Source organism: Coenobita brevimanus, chromosome 65 (genome assembly GCF_032717465.1).
Source record: "Coenobita brevimanus isolate Jiangsu-jjx chromosome 65, ASM3271746v2, whole genome shotgun sequence".
In the NCBI taxonomy this organism is placed as follows: domain Eukaryota; kingdom Metazoa; phylum Arthropoda; class Malacostraca; order Decapoda; family Coenobitidae; genus Coenobita; species Coenobita brevimanus.
Genome location: NC_137018.1, coordinates 42,757,233 through 42,768,471, shown reverse-complemented (window position 1 = coordinate 42,768,471; position 11,239 = coordinate 42,757,233).

Here is an 11,239-nt window from a genome sequence, read left to right as displayed (position 1 = left end):
TGCTTTGGTGAGAAAAAGCGGTCACGATGATGATGATTTTCATAATACTTTGAGGCTATATAGCTGGACATACTAATTTTCACAAGATGGAATAGTCAATCAGTCCCCTGGATCAGTTGCCACGCAATGTTAGATTTTGTAACTTTTCATCTGTTTTCAGAATCAACTGGATATAAAAAAGTAAATACATAAAACAAAAAGCTCTTAAAATTATGTTCCTAGATATGTGCTTAATAAATCAGCTGGCTAAAGTTTCAAGTTAGGAAGTTGTGAAAATTTTCATACATTTATTCCTTCATATTCCAAGTGCTGGTGTGTAGTGATAGTCTCATCTTTTCAAGTATTTCAAGCTTATACAATATTAAAAACTAAACAATTATAAAGCCAGTAGTATGTGGTTAATGCCAATAATTCTGGGAGAGTGGGGGAAATGGCAAAGAAAAATAATATCCACTATGGGTCTGGGAAGGCAGGCAACCACAGAAAGTACAATTCACTTGTGTTTGTGAGAGAGAGAGTCTGATGAAAGGAAAATGTTGATTTTTTTTTTTTTTTTTCTTTCTACCAATTACAGTGTAAAATACCACAACAGAAAATGTAATGTATAACTCTGATGGCATTACTAATTTTTGCCTTTGACAGGGAAGAAATCACTTTACAAAGTTAAAAGACAGCAAGTGTATCAAATTTTAAATTCAAAGAAAAACTGTTTGATCTTAGCTTTGATTCTATAATCATTTCTTCAATCATCACAATTATTTCCTTTGGATATGTTTCACATTATTTGCTAAAGCACAAATTTTCTACATCTTAAAAATGCTTACAGATGCTGGTTTAATACACGAGTCCATTGCCATCCATGGGAGATTAAACTGAGGGAGATTAGTATGATACATTAAACATGCAAAAACACTAAAGGACATATGGTAATAATGGGTATTCATTAAAATAGCCAAAACATTTTAAAAAGTGTCAATAACTATTTCAATCTGAAATAGGTTTGAAAGAATTACACTCATTCCTAGAAGGGAAAATACAATACAGTATGGTATTGTGCTTCTCTTCTATATACTGAAAAGAAGGGTACACTAGTACTGTGCTGTTATTCTGATGTTCCAAGGAGTTTTCATGTTAGGAAATAAAGATCTGCCTAGATCTAATGTGGATAATCTTGAACCACTGCCAATTATTGCAAAATTTTGTATGACATTACAGGTGGTAGGTGGTGGCAACCATCATCCACCCACTTGATGTAGTGCTGCCTACTTCTTTCTTCATCTTTAACATTCTTTTTCTGTATCTGCCCTCCTCTCTTCCTATTTCTCCCGTCTTTCCTGTCACTTTTATTACTTTTCTTTCCTTTTCAGGTAGCTTTACACTGACAAGTCTAATGGTTTCCTGTACCCCATGAAACCATTTATAAAACTGGATGGTAATCATGCAACCAATCCTTACATGTTCCCTCCATGTCAGCACGTGGGTTGGTGGAGGGTTAGTGGCCCTCCCCGTAAAACAATTAACACAAAGTCAAACGACTACCCCTTACAGGAATATGGCGTCTGGCTACTGACTGACAGATAGATTGGTCTAAGAAAGTTAAAAATTATGGTTTATGTGAGAAGCAGTTTACGTACATTGCTTCTAGTTTATGGCAATGAGTTTCCTTCATTAATATGTGATATTAGTCTGTTCAAGTCCACTGATGTATTATATGTATCCATCCATCATCCAATCCTATGTAACCCCACGAGAAGCGTAGAAGCCCGGGGCTAGACAATTTGGTCCTGACCTTTAAGATGAGAGTGACCAGCCTCTCTCATCCCTGAGTGGCATTATGTAAACGATAAACCCCAACCATCCCTTAGATATAAACCTACACTGGCTCAATCCACTTGGAGCACCTTAATTACCCACAAAACCACCAGACGCCATAATTTGGTTATACGGTTAACCACCATAGTAAATGGTTTCCTGGTGTACAGGAAATCATTTGGCTTGTCACTCAGTGTAGAGTCACCCACAGGCAGAAGGAGGAGGAAGGAATGAATGACAGAAGAGGGAGTGTAAAGTCACCTGTAGGCAGAAGGAAGACGAAAGAATGAGGAAAGAAAGATGGAAGAGGAAGAAAGGAAGAGAGGAAAGGGCAGACACCCAAAGCAGCATTACATCGAATGAGTGGATGGGGAACGCCCCAACCTACCACCACATTATATATATATATATATATATATATATATATATATATATATATATATATATATATATATATGTGTGTGTGCAATATTTATAAAATTCACTGAATGGGTGTGGGAACTTAATTCTATAGATTTTAAGCTTCAGAAAGCTCCAACTTTATTCTAGACAGCTAGGCAAGTGTAAGAGTGACAAATGTATCAAATGCACAGACTTGGTCATACCATTCACTCAAGCATGACATTTGTACATACAAATATATCTATGGTCATGAGATACCTGGAAGACCAGCCTCTAGACACTCATACACAGAAACTGTATGTTACATGTTTAGGAGAAAAGACTTGTCTATGCCTACATCATGTTTTAAACAAGAGTTTTCAGCATTCATCACATACATTCACTTTTCTCTCCAATCATCTCTTGCAACATAGGATGATTCAAACATGCTTTCATTAAATATGATATGATGCAAAACTAAAACTACCTGTACTGGTGGTGACTAGGAGAGAGAACCCCTTGGAAACTAAGGCTTCAGTAGCAACAGGATGATTTCAAACTTGAACTTGTGTATGAATAAGTTAAAATAAGATTCCTTATGATGTATGAGTTACAGAACTGACGTAGCTGAAAAAGTACTCAGCTTAGTACTGCTGAAAAACAATGGTTATTTTTTTCTACTAAAGCTAATGATTAGAAAAAATACCTAAAACCAACTAACCTACCATATATGAATTTCCTTTTAAAAGTAAGAATAATCTATACAGTATATGCTATTACTACAGCTAAGTGCTGGGAAAAGTGCTGGGTAAATACATACATTTAAAAAAAAAATCCTGTTTGGCTTTTTTGTTGTTGTAAAATATAGATATTTTCTAATTATGAAATATAAAATTTTATATATTACAAAGTAATCTACATTTATAGATTAAAGAATGGAATACATGTTAGAAAATGACGGAATGCCTACCAAGCACAGCACTAAAGTTAACAGAAAACAATACTGATTATGCTCCAAATGACATTTGCTACATATTAAGTCTGCTACTGATACCTGTCGATGAAAGAATTTGATATTTTTGACAAAGGAGATGAGGATACTATTATAATTGACAAAAATTATGGAGATTCATCTCTTCTTATATTATCTAAACTGTTGTTCATAGGCAGTATTTTAATAGTACCTAAAATGCTCCTACAATGATTCTATGTAGTACATCTTGCAAACTTCCAAGACTGTAAGTAAATAATACATACTGTACTAAACATCTCCATTACATCCCTAACAATAAACTTTCCCTGTACCCATTCAAGTTTACCATCCAAACAAATGTGATGAGAGTTTCAGTGACAAAATTAGTTCTCTGTCTACTGGTGAGGCAACAAAATATCAACTCAGTCTGACTGCAGCTCACGATGCTCCATTGTAATACATAAAACAGAAGTTTATTACATGACAGATGTTTAGCAAAGGTGTGAGCATGTGAATCAAGATTTCTGAAAAATCTACATTTCAACAGTTAAACATGTTTTACCATCAATAATATATACTGCATATACAGTATTATATTACTGTTTTTGAGCACTGAACTGTTTATATATATATATATATATATAACGAACGACAGGTTGACGAATGAAGAAGTGAAGGAACGTTGTGGGGTAGATGTGGATGTGGTTGAAAAGATTAGGAGAAATACACTGAGGTGGTTTGGACATGTGGAGAGGATGGAGAATGAAAGACTGACTAAGAGGGTGTATGTAGGTGAGGTGGAGGGAGGGAGAGGGAGGGGTAGACCGAGGATGAGGTGGAGGGATGGAGTTGAGAGGTATATGAGGGAGGGGGGGGTGAGTTGGGGGGAGGGGAGTCAAATGGTGGGTGACAGAGTGACTTGGAGGCGTTTTGTCTGCGGCCACCCTTTGCGGGATTAGGGCGTCGGGCTGTAGGTAGGTAGGTAGGTATATATATATATATATATATACATAGAGAGAGAGAGTACAGTTATCCCACCCTTAATGATGGGGCTCTGTTGCCCAAAACCAAAACATCAACTAAAGACAGCATAATGTGTGTTTAATGGGGATATTTAGCTGGAGGTCCTGAGTCTAGTCCCACTAGGGATATTCTTGCTTCACCCCAGTTTAACCCAATATAAATAAAGTTCATGATCACCTAAAATATTAAATACTGTCACTATAAACCACTGTAGATGAACATCAATCACTCAGCAATACAAAGTCCACTCAATTTACTCCCAGCAATGCTATTACAGTGTACTTGATAAACATATTTTTACATTACAGCTCAAAAAAGTATTACAATAATTATCACATTTTTAATTCTGCATTACAATTGTTACTGCTGTTGTTTTGGCCCTTGGCCCATCTGGATGAGAACCTGGTAGACTGCAGGCTTGGGCTACTGTTAAACTAAAAAACTGTTATCATTAACAAAAAAAGGGTGTCAAAAAATTGGTACTATTAAACTGAAATACATGTAATGTTAACTAGAACACTGTTCAGTAAGGATTACCTGTATTCAAATGTCAGAATTAAAAAGATGTTTGTACAATAATAAGAAAGGCTCAATATTTCAGACTGAATGCTTCTTTTTAAGCTACTAAATAGCTCTCTGAGATTGTCATAGGACTGTAGTGTTGTTTCTGAATCCAGCCTGACTTGCCTGATTTTACTTAATGACTATGATACACTTTTAAATATAATTAAGATACTATATATACCATTGCTCACACATTCCTGATCAAAGTTCTATTTGAGCAAACAGATATGACTACAGTTGCCACAGACTTTACTTTTACAAGGTTAAAAGAGAGCAACCTATGTTTAATTACTTGTACTCTACAGTCTCCAGAGATATACAGTATTGCTTTCCATAGCATCCTCTAACTTAAGATTATCAAGGCCATGCTGGATCACAGCAAACTTTAACAAGAAATGCCTATCCTAATATCATTCATATGATATGCTGGTAAACCAGTTTATACTGTTATGTCTCACTGTCAGTTATTCTGAGATATTAGCAACATTGCTACTGTACTCATCAGATCAAAGAAAAATTAATCTAATATAAACAATTTATACTGATTAAGTGGTATTCTGCTATTATCTAAAGAGTCTGATGGACCACATTACAGTATACTGTCAATTTTCCATTAACAAAGATTCTGATATAGTTACAAACTACAATAATACATTTGCTCTTCAGTATCAGTTATCAACATACATTTTGCCACTACATGTGAATGCAACTTACATGCTGAAAGCAACTGACATGTTATGTAACAACACACTATAAGGATAGTACAAAGAAGAGAAATTTCTGTTTGTGTAAGAAATCATCACCATCACTAATAAAAACCTCATAGACTGTGAGGTATGTGTACAGTGTCTGTGTAGGAACACTGAAGTAAAGCAGCAATAACTGGGTAGGGATGAGCTCATGATGAGTAATGTGGGTATATGATAACAATCATTAACCTTAATACTAAGTGAACAATGCCAAGAATTAACTACTAGTCATCTTCAATGGTCTGAGCACTAATGACAGAATTTGTGCTAAATAAAGTGTTTGTAATGGAAAACCTTGTGCAAAATTACAAGATTTGGTGCTTAACAGCTTGTACTTAAAATGGTTTAATGCTGATTTTTGCACTGTAACTACTCAACATTCTACATTATAATTAAAATTTCACTGACATGTTACTAGTTCAAAAGTAAGACTTCCCTTAATAACTTCAGTATGACTTCTACCAAGTCCTTCATTACAATGATACTTTTTTTCTTTTTTCTGAACTCCTCCATTACCATGATGCTTTTTATTAGTATTATTACTGAATTATCATTACTGTATTATTATTATTATTATTATTATTATTATTACTTATTTTAAAATTGCGATACTTCCTAGACTATTTGGCCTAGAGCCTTCAAACTTAGTCAGACAGATGTCTGCTGCTTTTGGCCAAATATGGTGGCATTCTATCAATCACAAATCGGGATATCATCCAAAACACAGAATAGTGAGTCAGCCATGCTATCTCAAGAACCACTTGAACTAGGAAGCTTAAATTTTACTGCAATATAGCCTTAAGGTGGACACAGTGCAGAAAGGGAGTATGGTTCTAATCAATTGATTATGCTCTGAGATTGCCTAGGGTCAAAAATTGGGACTTTTCTGCATATTCCAGATGTCACCTAATTTTCCATGAAGGATTAAGACTGTGATGACCTAAGGTGACATATGCAAGATCAGTGATGTTGACCTCATGGTCCCAGCTTCTAGCAGGCAATGGCTATAGGAAGTTTATATCAAAACTGTTCTTGGACAATATTATGTTGTTCTAGTTATTATTATTCCTGCCACTGCCAGACAATTTTACTTAGCTTGGGTAATGTCATTTGGGCCAAAGAAGTTAAAATAAGAAGTTATCATCATCATCCTTGAGCACTTTCCCATTAATGAACTGTATATACTGTAATAATGATAATACAGTATTAATAATAATAATAATAATAATAATAATAATGATGATAATGATAATAATAATAACAATAACAAGAGTAGTGATGATGATGATGATGATAATAATAATAATAATAATAATAATAATAATTAATAGTAATAATAATAATAATAATTAATAGTAATAATAATAATAATAATAATAATAGTAATAATAATGCCAAACTGTCAATCACCTATCATAATAGTAAGAAATAATAATAATAATAATAGTAATAATACAGTAAACTCTCAATTATCCATCTTCAAAATATCCAGCCGAACACAATATCTGGCGCTGCCAGCTCGCCAATGTCCAGCAAAATTATGCAATATCCGGCACCAAAACGGGACATAACCGACAGTTCTATACAATATCCGGCATTGAATTGTATCAACAGGCTTGTAAACGGTAGCTATCCGGCTCTGTATTAATATACTGCATCATTATTTTATTGTATTTTATGCTTAATTTTTATCTTTTACTCATAGGAAAGTCTTTAGGATACAGGTTCAAGAAAGATAGTATCGCAATATTCAGCTCGACACTGATACTGACCTGATGAGGGGTGCTATGCAATATCCAGCGTTTTGCTTTAACCGGCAGATAATTGAGAGTTTACTGTAACGCCAAATTGTCAATCATCTATCGTAGCTGAGATATCTCCATCACTCAAGATATGAAAGCTAACTGTTTGACTTTTCAATAGCACTGTCCCAAAAGTTAGCTGCCATGTTGTTTTTATGTCATGTCTTCTGCCCAATGCTATACTCCATTTTTCAGCTAAATCAGGAAAAAGAGGAAAAAAGAAAAATTAATAATAATAATGAAATAAATATACATTTCCTTGGGGGGTGGGGGAAGAGGTTCCAGAGGGGCCTGGGTGTAGACAGGAGGGCCCAAGGCTAGGATACCACAGTCCAGATCATGAAAGCCGAGACAGAGACCAGCCTACATCCCTGGCAGGGTTCTGATGACAGAAAAACCTCCGGCAACATCTTGGATTCAAGCTGTTGTGGGTTAACGCATGCTCTACAACCCAAGATCTCCATCACCCATGTCATGGGCTACTTTATCTGATCTACAAGATATCAAGCAGGGATATAAAACTTTCACAATGGTACCTTAAAGCTTTAACTTCTCCACAAGCTCTATGTGCAATTACTGCACAGAATTCATACAACATAAGTATCTAAAGACCTAAGGCTATACTGACATGCAATCATTTTGTGTTTGTTCTCTGTGCATAATGATGACATAAAGGATGGTATTTTCATCAGTTACATGTACACCCTGGGACCTCTTCCTAACCAGTTTGTTAATTTGGCAAGTTAGTATTCTCTTGTATGTTATGTAATCTATGGCAATATTAAAATTATAATAACATTAAAGACATACTTCCCTCTTCTGCCTTTCTTTCCTTCATTCTTGTGACTCTACACTGAGTGACAAGCCAAATGGTTTCCTGTACACCAGGAAACCATTTACTACGCTGGGTGGTAACCATATAACCAAATATTGGCGCCTGGTGGTCTAGTGGATAATTATTGCGCTCCAATCGGATTGAGCCAGTGAAGGTTTATATCCAAGGGATGGTTGGGGTTTATTGCTCATGTAATGCCACTCAGGGATGAGTGAGGCTGGTCACTCTCATCTTAAATGTCAGGACCTACTGCCTAGCCCCGGGCTCCTACGCTCCTCATGGGGCAATGTAGGATTGGATGATGGATGGATGGATAAAGACCTGATTAGGTGTACGTAATATGCAGAACAAACACTTATGCAGATTTCTTAGAAAGGCTCTGAAGCTGGGGAGATTATTGTCACATGTGCTGAACAGTTCTCTATCTTTCTTTACCAAAGAAATTTTTCAATATGCTTGGTGTATGGACAGAAAGTTCTCATTTTCCTAACTCTTCTACTCTAAACACGATCCTTGAAGTTGAGAGTAAGGCTCACATCCCAGAGCCAATACCTCTATCCTCTCACATGCAGTAATTTCATAAAGGCCCCTGATAATGTGAGGTAGCAAACACCATAATGCCTAACTAATGCTGGTGCAACAAGGTATAATTAATGCACACAAACAGTTTGGAGCAGATTAAGAACTCATCAAATCATTAAACCAAAAACTTAAAACTGAAGTGGGATGACAATCCTGTATTAACCATCATTTTTCTTTTATGTATAAATGTGTAGATTGTGTTTTTTAATTACCATACTATCTGATCGTCCATAGTACCTGCAATTTAGGTTACATATGTTCATGTTTTGGCACAGAACTGTGACAGCTTCCTCAGTATGAACTAAAAATTTTAGTGATTTCATGGAAAAAAACGAAAAAAAATAAATAAATAAATAAAAATAATCTGGGAATGTAGTATGGCTAAAATACCATGATTTAAGTTGCCTAAGGTGCAAACTTATGACTTATGTTAGTAACTAAAAGATACACAAAAAGCCCTATACACAAGCAATATAAAATTCTTGTACATATAAGAACACTAGGACAAAAAATCTACATATATGAGAGCCTCTGGATAATATGACCTATTTTACTATATGGAATATATAATTATCTCAGGAATTCAGTGATCCCTTCAAGCTTTCATGCTCACCACTTCAATACAGTATAGTATTTTGGTCCTCTGTTTTTACAGTAAAGTACTATATAACTTAAGAATAGTGCTGCAATTGGCCTATAAATTTACATTAAAATTACTGTACAGCCAGGAACAAAAGTTCATCCAATATTTCTCCTCTTCTACTTATCACTTCCCTTTGCTGGCTAACATTTTTATTGACAGAGTTAGAGAAAGAACAGAGGAATTAGTTGGAGAAGAACAGGGAGGCTTTAGGAAGGGAAGAGGTTGTGTAGATCAGATATTCGTTCTCAGATCTTTAGTGGAAAAGTTTCTAGAGAAGGGAAAGAAGTTGTATGCGGCTTTCATGGATTTGGAGAAAGCATATGACAGGGTGGATAGACTAGGATTGTGGAAAGTGTTAAGAATATATGGAGTAGATGGGAAGTTGTTGAATGCTGTGAAGAGTAAGTACGATGGTGCGAAGGCTGCAGTGCGTGTGGATGGTGAACTAAGTGAATTTTTCTCTTTGAAAGTTGGGTTGAAACAGGGATGTGTCATGTCTCCATGGTTATTCAATCTGTACATGGATGGGGTAATAAAAGAGGTACAAGGTAGGGTAGTGGATGTTGGAGTGGCCCTGGTGAGAGAGGATAGTGTTTGGAAACTCCCTGTACTGTTGTTTGCAGATGATACTGTGTTGTTGAGTGAAGACGAAGGGGAGCTGCAAGGCTTGGTGGATGAGTTTGAGAGATTGTGTAAGAAACGGAATCTAAAGGTGAATGTAGGGAAGAGTAAAGTGATGGTCTTTGAGAGAGGTGAAGTCAGTGAATGTACAGCGAGGTTGGATGGTGAGGAATTGGAAAATGTGAGTACGTTTAAGTACTTGGGTAGTGTGATGAGTAAGGATGGAGGTTTGGAGGGTGAAGTGCTTGAAAGGGTACAGCAGGGAAGAAAGGTTGCTGGTTCTTTGAAAGCAGTGATAAGAAACAGGGAAGTGAGCATGGAAGTGAAAAAGTTACTACATGACAGTACTGTGATACCAACTCTAACATACGGAAGTGAAGCTTGGACGTTGTTGGAAGGACACAAGTCAAGAGTGAGAGCAGTGGAAATGAGTTATTTAAGAGGAGCCTGTGGAGTCACATGGAGAGACAGGCTGATGAATGAGGATATAAAGGAGCGTTGTGGTGTTGATGTAGATGTGATAGGAAGCGTTATGAGGAACACACTGAGGTGGTTTGGCCATGTGGAGAGGATGGAGGGTGAAAGACTGACGAAGAGAGTGTATGTGAGTGAGGTGGAGGGGGAAAGAGGGAGGGGGAGGCCGAGGATGAGATGGAGAGATGGGGTGGAGAAGTATATGAGAGAGGGGGGTGTGAGTTGGGAGCAGGGGAGTGAAATGGCGGGGGACAGGGCGACTTGGAGGCGATTTGTTTGTGGCCACCCCAAACGGGATTGAGGCGTCTGGCAATAGATAGATAGAAACTAAGCTTGGTACTGTACGATTCTCCCCATAGAATACAGTATGCTCTTTGAAATGATGCATCAGGAAGGAGTGTAACAGACATGCCCCTAGCATGAACCAACACAGAGGAACAGTAGGCAAACTTTTGTCCCTGACTGTATATACACTGTCTTTCCCCACCACAAACACAATCACACGCTATCACAGGACCAAATCTCTTGGTAAACTTGTGAATTACACTACCATGTATTCCAACTGCAATTATCAATGAAAATAAACAGACATGAGATTACTTTCATATTACAGTAACTGAACTATTACAACAGATTTCATATTCAGGGGTGCTTTCTACTGGTAAGCATCCTCTGTGTTCAATGGCTGACATGATTTGGAAACAAATAGCACAAACCCCTTCAGTCTGATGACATAATTCTGTCTATTTCATTCTTGTTGCCTCCAACCAAATTTATTTA